The sequence below is a fragment of the Ascaphus truei genome (assembly GCF_040206685.1).
Source record: "Ascaphus truei isolate aAscTru1 chromosome 15 unlocalized genomic scaffold, aAscTru1.hap1 SUPER_15_unloc_1, whole genome shotgun sequence".
In the NCBI taxonomy this organism is placed as follows: Eukaryota; Metazoa; Chordata; class Amphibia; order Anura; family Ascaphidae; genus Ascaphus; species Ascaphus truei.
Genome location: NW_027453854.1, coordinates 1,374,797 through 1,384,402, shown reverse-complemented (window position 1 = coordinate 1,384,402; position 9,606 = coordinate 1,374,797). Strand labels below are relative to the sequence as shown.

Below are 9,606 nucleotides of genomic sequence, written 5' to 3'. Positions count from 1 at the left end.
ACATTACCTCGTGTGTGTGTGTGTGTGTGTGTGTGTGTGTGTGTGTATGTGTATGTGTGTGTACGTGTGTATAGCATGTGTTTGAAACACTATACTGTATCTGCATAGAAAAAAAGCCTTCTTTTAGTAATGTACAGTTCAAATACTGTATGAACATGACCCCATCTCATCTCATCCCCCTGACTCTGGATACAAAACATTCATGTATTCGTTTGCAACTTTTCATACAATTTGCTTGCACCATTTCAGAGAAATTAAATATTTAAAATGGAAATAAATTGGTAACTGCAGTAACAAACAACACTGTACATGCTAATAGTACATCCATGTAAGCAGTACATACATGCTCAGGAGTTGTTTTTTTGGATCGGTATATACTTGTCATTATCCACTTCAACCATTTTAATTCCCCCCTTTTAAATTATTGTACTGGTTGATGTGTATGTATATATATATATATATATATATATATATATATATATATATATAGATATATATATCTATATATCTATCTATATATATATATATATATATATTTCAACCATTATCACCTACAGTACAGTAGCATACAGTGCTCCCACTGCAGCAAGGGATTCTGGGAAATGACATGCAATGTTTACTCGCTCATCCCACAACGTGGCGGTATCAAATATAGCGTTTTCCCAGTTATTATATCCCTGCAGGATGTAGGATAATCCCAGCCAAACCCACATACTTACTACATTCCCGTTATGTCACATGTATTATTTCCTGTGAAGGAAGCGCTATGTATATTCCCATTATGGTCACAAATTGGACGATACTGTATTTCCATTATGTCTCCTATTATTTTCCCATGATATCTCATAGAATACTGTCATCCAAAACCACATCATTATTGAATGATTGAAAATGATGCCTCCGTTTTATGTCAAGATTGTCTTGACACTTAGACCCCCAAGATTTCAATAGCGCCTCACTTAAAAGATGACATTATTTTTGATTCAAATGAACTTTTATGGTGCAGAAGCCGCATGGTGCCTGTGCCTACAGTGTATGTATTTGTCAGTGTGTCTCTATCTGCATTTCTGTCTCTTGCTGGCCGCCAGCCTGTGTGATGATGTCAGCCTGTCTGTGATGTAAGAGATGTGAAACCCAGTGACTTGGAAAGGCGCTTAACAACTATAAAAGTGCTCAAAAAAATAAAATTAAAAGTTTGTGAAACTGACGAATTCTCTCAACCTTCCAGGGAATATGCACTGATTCCCTTACAACAGTTTAGGATCCAGGGCAGGAAGGGAGCAGCATCATCAGGAACACCCAGAAAAAAATACAAAACTCATCATAGTGTAGTATGAAAAATAAATGTCAATGTGTGGAACTTGGCTCTTTAAATAACCTACTTACAGAATGTAAGATATATAAGTGCAGGTTTGTAATTGTGATGGATCTTTGGACACCTCAGGTTATGGGTTGCAGCAAGCAGCAGCATACATCAGATAGGGGTGGTGTCTGGCAAGATGGTGTTTTCACTCTGGCAGCAGCTTCCAATCAGTCATATGCAGTCATACAAAGATAAGGGAAACAATAGTGCTTTACCAAAATAACACAGAGTTTTATCGTGAAGACGAGCAGGAAATGTACTCACAATATAATAAATGAGCACATTCACATCATGGTATCTTTAGGAACCAGGGTATTGGATCGGCCGGTGGAGAAATCCCTCACTTCACTCCGCTTCCTTGTCCTCCACGAGGGTGCCCCCTCGTCCGGTGCCAGATGGATGGCGTCTGTCGTCACTTCCTGGCCTGGCGGTGACGACTTCCGGTGAGCGTAAGTAGAGCGGAGAGTAGGGGGAACGCCGGTCCAAGACTATGCCTCCGTGAATACAGCAGAAAGACAGTTCCCAAACGGTAGATACAGCTGGGCTCTGCTAACTGTCTGCAGATTTCTTTAGCTCAACGCGTTTCACTGCATGCCGCAGCTTCCTCAGGAGCAATGATAATGTCCCCTACTGGGTGCTATTTAAATAGCCCATTCAATTAGGGCAATTGGTAATGCAATCATATATAATTGACACAAGATGATGAACATCATTACACACAGAGTCTCCCAAGCTGGGTACATAATCTCTGTGATCCAAAAAAACGACGCATAAAATACTTTAATACAATTTATTTAAAAAGAACATAGAACAGAATATATACTAAAATAAAAAATTAAATACTAAAATTAATGGGTAGTCGTTAGGTCGAGATGCTTAATGGAAGGTAGAGAGAGAGAAAGAGACATATGTTAGTTGATCATAAACACAAAATATGATTAACTTAAATAAAAACATATAAAAGTTATACAATGAGAAATCCAAACTGGAAATGTAAAAGACTGGCATGACTAAAAGTGACTTAAAAAGGAGGGGAGGGGGAGGGGGAAGTGTGTGACATAGGGGAAAATTTATTTTAAAAAATAAAATAAAAATAAAATAAAATAATAACTAGAGGAAGGGTGCAATCTCAAAATCAACATTAAGACCATGTGGTGTCAGCGTGTTAAGTTTATGCACCCAAAACATCTCTCTTTTGCTTAAATCTAAATTTCTATCTCGTCCTCTCCAATGTTGTGCCACATGCTCTATTGCGGTAAATTTTAACCCTTTTGTATTGGAGTTGTGAAAAGAGGAAAAATGTTTGGAGACATTATGTGACTGCACACTACGCCTTATATTGCTTAAATGCTCCAAAATACGTATCTTAATAGCTCTTGATGTTTTTCCAACGTATTGGAGCCCGCATGGGCATTCCAGGAGGTAGATTATATAATTAGAGTTGCAGTTCATGTATTGTTTAATTCTGTAATCCTCATTTTTATTATTGCACCTAAATCCCTTTTTGTCTTGCTGTTTGTATTCACAGGCCTTGCAACAACCACAGCCGTGAAACCCTTCCAATTTTTGAAGCCATCCATTTCTATTTGTCTCTACTTTCTTAATATTACTGGGAGCTATTATACCTTTTAGATTTTTGGCCTTTTTAAAAATCACTCTCGGGCGATCTGGGATTTCTTCTTTTAAAATCGGATCATTTAATAAAACATGCCAGTGTTTCTGTATTATTTTCTTTATATTGTTTGACTCTTTATTAAAAGAAGTTAAAAATGCTGTGTCGAAATTTTTCTTATTATTTGAAGATGTTTCTCTATCTTTAGCTACTAATAGGTCAATTCTATTCAGACCATTTGCTTTTTCTAATGCCATGTCTAGGAGTTCTGTTTTGTATTGTTTTTCTACAAAACGTTCTTTCAGTATATTGCATTGATCATTGAATACTATATTGTCTGTGCAATTTCTCCGCATTCGTCTGAATTGGTTGTATGGGACATTGTCCATCCATATATCCTGGTGACAGCTTGTACGTAATATATAATTATTGCTGTCAACTTCCTTAAAGAAAGACCTAGTTTTGAGAATCTCATTCTCTATATAAATATTCAAATCCAAATAATTGAGGGAACTATTACTTGTCACAGAGGTGAATTGTAAGTTATACGTATTCACATTAATACTCGACAAGAAGGAGTCCAAACTCTCCTGGCCACCACGCCAAATTAAAAACACATCATCGATGTAGCGCCGCCATAGGACAAGGTCCGCCCCCAGAACGCCACCGGGCCAAATGTGCTGTTCCTCCCAGAATCCCATAAAGAGATTCGCGTAACTGGGAGCAAACCTCGTACCCATGGCGGTGCCACATCTCTGAATGTAAAAACTGTTCTCAAACCAAAAATAATTCTTGTCAAGTATGAAACAGATACCATCTATAATAAACTGAATCTGCTGTTCTTTCATATCTAGATCTTGTTTCAGAAAGAAATTAACAGCTTCACATCCTAAGGTTTTTTCAATCGATGTATATAGAGATGCAACGTCTACAGTTGCCATGATGTAATTATTATTCCAAGTAAAATTCTCTAATAAATTTAACACATCAGTCGTATCCTTCAGATATGATTTAAGAGATTTGACATGACTCTGTAAAAAAGTGTCAATATATGCAGATAGGTTTGATGTAAGTGAGTTTATTCCGGAGACGATTGGTCTCCCGGGAGGTTGTTTCATGCATTTGTGGACTTTAGGTAATATATAAAAGATCGGTAGTTGGGGACATTCGTTAAATAGAAATTTATATTCATTCTCATTCAATATGCCTAATTCCTTGCCATGATCTAAGAGAATTCTCAGATCATCCGTAAAGGTTTTTGTGGGGTTGTTTGGTAGGATGTCATATGTCTTTTTGTCTCCTAAAAGGCGGTGGGCTTCTTTTAGGTAGTCATCTCTATTTTGGATGACTACCCCCCCTCCCTTGTCTGCCTGTTTTATAACTATATTTGTGTTATTTGTTATTTCCTCTAAGGCAGACCTTTCTTCTTTGTTCATATTATTTCTAATCTTAGATTTATTATTTTTTGAGAGCTCCTCAAAGTCCTTGACAATAAGGTTATAGAAGACATCTAAGTGATTTCCCTTACAGTAGGTGGGATTGAATAAAGATTTATTCTTAAGTGTTGTATGTTTAAATGTTTCGCTTTCTTTCTCAACCATAGGCTTAATGTTAGACATTCTTGACTCCACATTTTTGCTTAGAAAAAAGCGTTTGACTGTTAGTTTTCTAATATATTTATTTGCGTCCACAAATAGTTCGAAATTGTTAGGTCCACAAGTGGGCGCAAATGACAGACCCTTGGAGATAACATCTAATTGTGAGGTAGTAAGATCTACACTACTGAGATTAAAGATATTTTTATTCTTTACAGGGCTGATTGCTCTCACTTTTTTCTTTCTTCCCCCCCGCTTTCCTCTCTTATTCTTTCCCCTTTGGGGTAGTGGCTCCCCTCTTCTGTCTCCAGGAGGGGAGTGAATGAGTTTTTTGTCTCCCAAATACTGATATCCAGAAGGTCACTGTTCCCCACAACTCCAATGGGTGAGCGTGATCTACTGGCTTTCGCATACTTAGCAGAATCATATCTCTCTCTTTCTCTTTTTCTATCCTCTCTATCTTTTCTTAATTCTCTCTCTCTCTTAAGTTCTCTATCTTTTTGGTATTCTCTCTCTTTTCTTTCTCTTTCTTTTTCCCTTTCTTTTTGTTCTCGGTTTCTTTTTAGTTCTTTCTCTCTAGAGAGTTCTCTTTCCCTCTGTACTTCCTTTTCTCTAAGTTGTTCTCTCTCTCTAAATTCTCTTTCCCTTCTTTGTTCTCTCTCTTTTTCTCTGTGTTGTTCTCTTTCCTTATACTCTCTCTCTCTTCTTAGTTCTCTCTCTTTCACCATGTCTCTCTCCCTGCGTCTCTCCCTTTCTGACGCTTGTTCTCTCTCTCTAAAAGATGTTCTCTCATTAAAATGTTCTCTCTCTTTGTATGGCTCTTTTTCCTTTTGATCTCTGTTATGATTAAAATTTTGTCTCGGTAAAGGATCATTTCTAGGACCATAATACAAAGGTTTAGAATCATAATTATCTCTCCTAGGTGTTTTAGGAATGAAGTGACGCTTGTCAGGATATTGTTTAATACTATGTTTCTCCAAAGTGGTATGGGTTTCCCTGACTTGTCTATCCTCTGGTCTACTTAATGTTTGATAATTTTTCTTTTTCTTCCAATCCCTCTGTTCCCCTCTAAGGTAATCTTCTTCATCCCTTTTAAATTTATTAGTTTTACTTGTAATAAGATCTTGTTCAAGTCTATCAATTTTCTTTTTTAATTCCCGGTCTTTAGTTTTAAATTCAATGGTATCTTCCATATGGGCTAACCTCTCCTCTATTATAGTAACCTCCTCATCAATTTTCTTAATATGTTTTTTATGTTGGTTTACCAGTGATGTCATAAGGTTAAAGGAGCAGTTGTCTATGGTCTCATACCATTTATTCACAAAATCCTCGTCGTCCAAATTGGACGAGGGTTTTTTGGTGAATCTAAGGCCTCTCGGGATACGTTTGCAATCCATATATCTGTTTAGAAATTTGAGGTCTATCCATCTTCTAGTATCTTTAATAAGTAACCTCTCTAGTTTAATAAATTCTTCATCTAAAAAATCATCTTTCACTACTGTGTGGGTTATATTAGTATCTGTGAATAATAAGTGTCTATTTTGCCTTTTAGCAAATATATTTGGTGAAACAACTTCCATAATATCAAAAATAGATAATAACAGTGTATAATATAAAAAACAATAGTGTACAGCAGCCACCAAATCAAGTGCAGAGAAACAATGTGAAACCCAGTGACTTGGAAAGGCGCTTAACAACTATAAAAGTGCTCAAAAAAATAAAATTAAAAGTTTGTGAAACTGACGAATTCTCTCAACCTTCCAGGGAATATGCACTGATTCCCTTACAACAGTTTAGGATCCAGGGCAGGAAGGGAGCAGCATCATCAGGAACACCCAGAAAAAAATACAAAACTCATCATAGTGTAGTATGAAAAATAAATGTCAATGTGTGGAACTTGGCTCCTTAGGATGTGAAGCTGTTAATTTCTTTCTGAAACAAGATCTAGATATGAAAGAACAGCAGATTCAGTTTATTATAGATGGTATCTGTTTCATACTTGACAAGAATTATTTTTGGTTTGAGAACAGTTTTTACATTCAGAGATGTGGCACCGCCATGGGTACGAGGTTTGCTCCCAGTTACGCGAATCTCTTTATGGGATTCTGGGAGGAACAGCACATTTGGCCCGGTGGCGTTCTGGGGGCGGACCTTGTCCTATGGCGGCGCTACATCGATGATGTGTTTTTAATTTGGCGTGGTGGCCAGGAGAGTTTGGACTCCTTCTTGTCGAGTATTAATGTGAATACGTATAACTTACAATTCACCTCTGTGACAAGTAATAGTTCCCTCAATTATTTGGATTTGAATATTTATATAGAGAATGAGATTCTCAAAACTAGGTCTTTCTTTAAGGAAGTTGACAGCAATAATTATATATTACGTACAAGCTGTCACCAGGATATATGGATGGACAATGTCCCATACAACCAATTCAGACGAATGCGGAGAAATTGCACAGACAATACTGTATAGTATTCAATGATCAATGCAATATACTGAAAGAACGTTTTGTAGAAAAACAATACAAAACAGAACTCCTAGACATGGCATTAGAAAAAGCAAATGGTCTGAATAGAATTGACCTATTAGTAGCTAAAGATAGAGAAACATCTTCAAATAATAAGAAAAATTTCGACACAGCATTTTTAACTTCTTTTAATAAAGAGTCAAACAATATAAAGAAAATAATACAGAAACACTGGCATGTTTTATTAAATGATCCGATTTTAAAAGAAGAAATCCCAGATCGCCCGAGAGTGATTTTTAAAAAGGCCAAAAATCTAAAAGGTATAATAGCTCCCAGTAATATTAAGAAAGTAGAGACAAATAGAAATGGATGGCTTCAAAAATTGGAAGGGTTTCACGGCTGTGGTTGTTGCAAGGCCTGTGAATACAAACAGCAAGACAAAAAGGGATTTAGGTGCAATAATAAAAATGAGGATTACAGAATTAAACAATACATGAACTGCAACTCTAATTATATAATCTACCTCCTGGAATGCCCATGCGGGCTCCAATACGTTGGAAAAACATCAAGAGCTATTAAGATACGTATTTTGGAGCATTTAAGCAATATAAGGCGTAGTGTGCAGTCACATAATGTCTCCAAACATTTTTCCTCTTTTCACAACTCCAATACAAAAGGGTTAAAATTTACCGCAATAGAGCATGTGGCACAACATTGGAGAGGACGAGATAGAAATTTAGATTTAAGCAAAAGAGAGATGTTTTGGGTGCATAAACTTAACACGCTGACACCACATGGTCTTAATGTTGATTTTGAGATTGCACCCTTCCTCTAGTTATTATTTTATTTTATTTTTATTTTATTTTTTAAAATAAATTTTCCCCTATGTCACACACTTCCCCCTCCCCCTCCCCTCCTTTTTAAGTCACTTTTAGTCATGCCAGTCTTTTACATTTCCAGTTTGGATTTCTCATTGTATAACTTTTATATGTTTTTATTTAAGTTAATCATATTTTGTGTTTATGATCAACTAACATATGTCTCTTTCTCTCTCTCTACCTTCCATTAAGCATCTCGACCTAACGACTACCCATTAATTTTAGTATTTAATTTTTTATTTTAGTATATATTCTGTTCTATGTTCTTTTTAAATAAATTGTATTAAAGTATTTTATGCGTCGTTTTTTTGGATCACAGAGATTATGTACCCAGCTTGGGAGACTCTGTGTGTAATGATGTTCATCATCTTGTGTCAATTATATATGATTGCATTACCAATTGCCCTAATTGAATGGGCTATTTAAATAGCACCCAGTAGGGGACATTATCATTGCTCCTGAGGAAGCTGCGGCATGCAGTGAAACGCGTTGAGCTAAAGAAATCTGCAGACAGTTAGCAGAGCCCAGCTGTATCTACCGTTTGGGAACTGTCTTTCTGCTGTATTCACGGAGGCATAGTCTTGGACCGGCGTTCCCCCTACTCTCCGCTCTACTTACGCTCACCGGAAGTCGTCACCGCCAGGCCAGGAAGTGACGACAGACGCCATCCATCTGGCACCGGACGAGGGGGCACCCTCGTGGAGGACAAGGAAGCGGAGTGAAGTGAGGGATTTCTCCACCGGCCGATCCAATACCCTGGTTCCTAAAGATACCATGATGTGAATGTGCTCATTTATTATATTGTGAGTACATTTCCTGCTCGTCTTCACGATAAAACTCTGTGTTATTTTGGTAAAGCACTATTGTTTCCCTTATCTTTGTATGACTGCATATGACTGATTGGAAGCTGCTGCCAGAGTGAAAACACCATCTTGCCAGACACCACCCCTATCTGATGTATGCTGCTGCTTGCTGCAACCCATAACCTGAGGTGTCCAAAGATCCATCACAATTACAAACCTGCACTTATATATCTTACATTCTGTAAGTAGGTTATTTAAAGAGCCAAGTTCCACACATTGACATTTATTTTTCATACTACACTATGATGAGTTTTGTATTTTTTTCTGGGTGTTCCTGATGATGCTGCTCCCTTCCTGCCCTGGATCCTAATGTGATGTAAGAGAGACATTGTGATATCATCACATACTGTAGGCAGGATGGCAGGTGTAAAGCTTCTAAAAGAGAGAGGGAGGGAGGGAGAGGAGAGAGAGGGAGAAAGAGGGAGAGAGAGAGCAAGCAGCTCCTCCCTCCCATGCAAATGACTGTAGGCAGAGGAGTAGAGGGACAGAAGCCTGTGCTGCTTGTAATGGGACAGGATTTGGGGTGCTGTTTCATGCTCTATCTCCCTCCCTCCCACTGTCTCAGGTGCAGAAAGTTTTCAAGGGAGAGAGGAAAGGAAGAGGAAAATGGAAGCTGAGGAGAGCTGGTCCTGTCCCTCTTGTTGGTAAAGAGGGGGCATCCAGAAAGAGGTAAGGAGATAGTTTTATTTTAATTCAAGAAGGAGTGCCTGGTGGCGAAGCTGGTGTGCTCTGTCACACTACAGACCCCTCCCTGTGTGTGTGTGTGTGTGTGCGTGCGTGCGTGCGTGCGTGCGTCTGCCTGCAGGGGGTATCTGTCCCATCCAT

At 37.9% G+C, this 9,606-nt stretch overlaps 1 long non-coding RNA gene across 1 annotated transcript; it reads right to left on the bottom strand.

Annotated features, from left to right (window-relative positions):
* Nucleotides 1-7,213: 7,213 nt before the first annotated feature.
* LOC142474149 (uncharacterized) lies at nt 7,214-8,750 on the bottom strand. Its single transcript, XR_012790134.1, has 2 exons — nt 8,537-8,750; nt 7,214-7,457 (listed from the first exon to the last, which is right to left on the bottom strand). It is a non-coding gene; the product is annotated as an uncharacterized LOC142474149 (long non-coding RNA).
* Nucleotides 8,751-9,606: the final 856 nt, after the last annotated feature.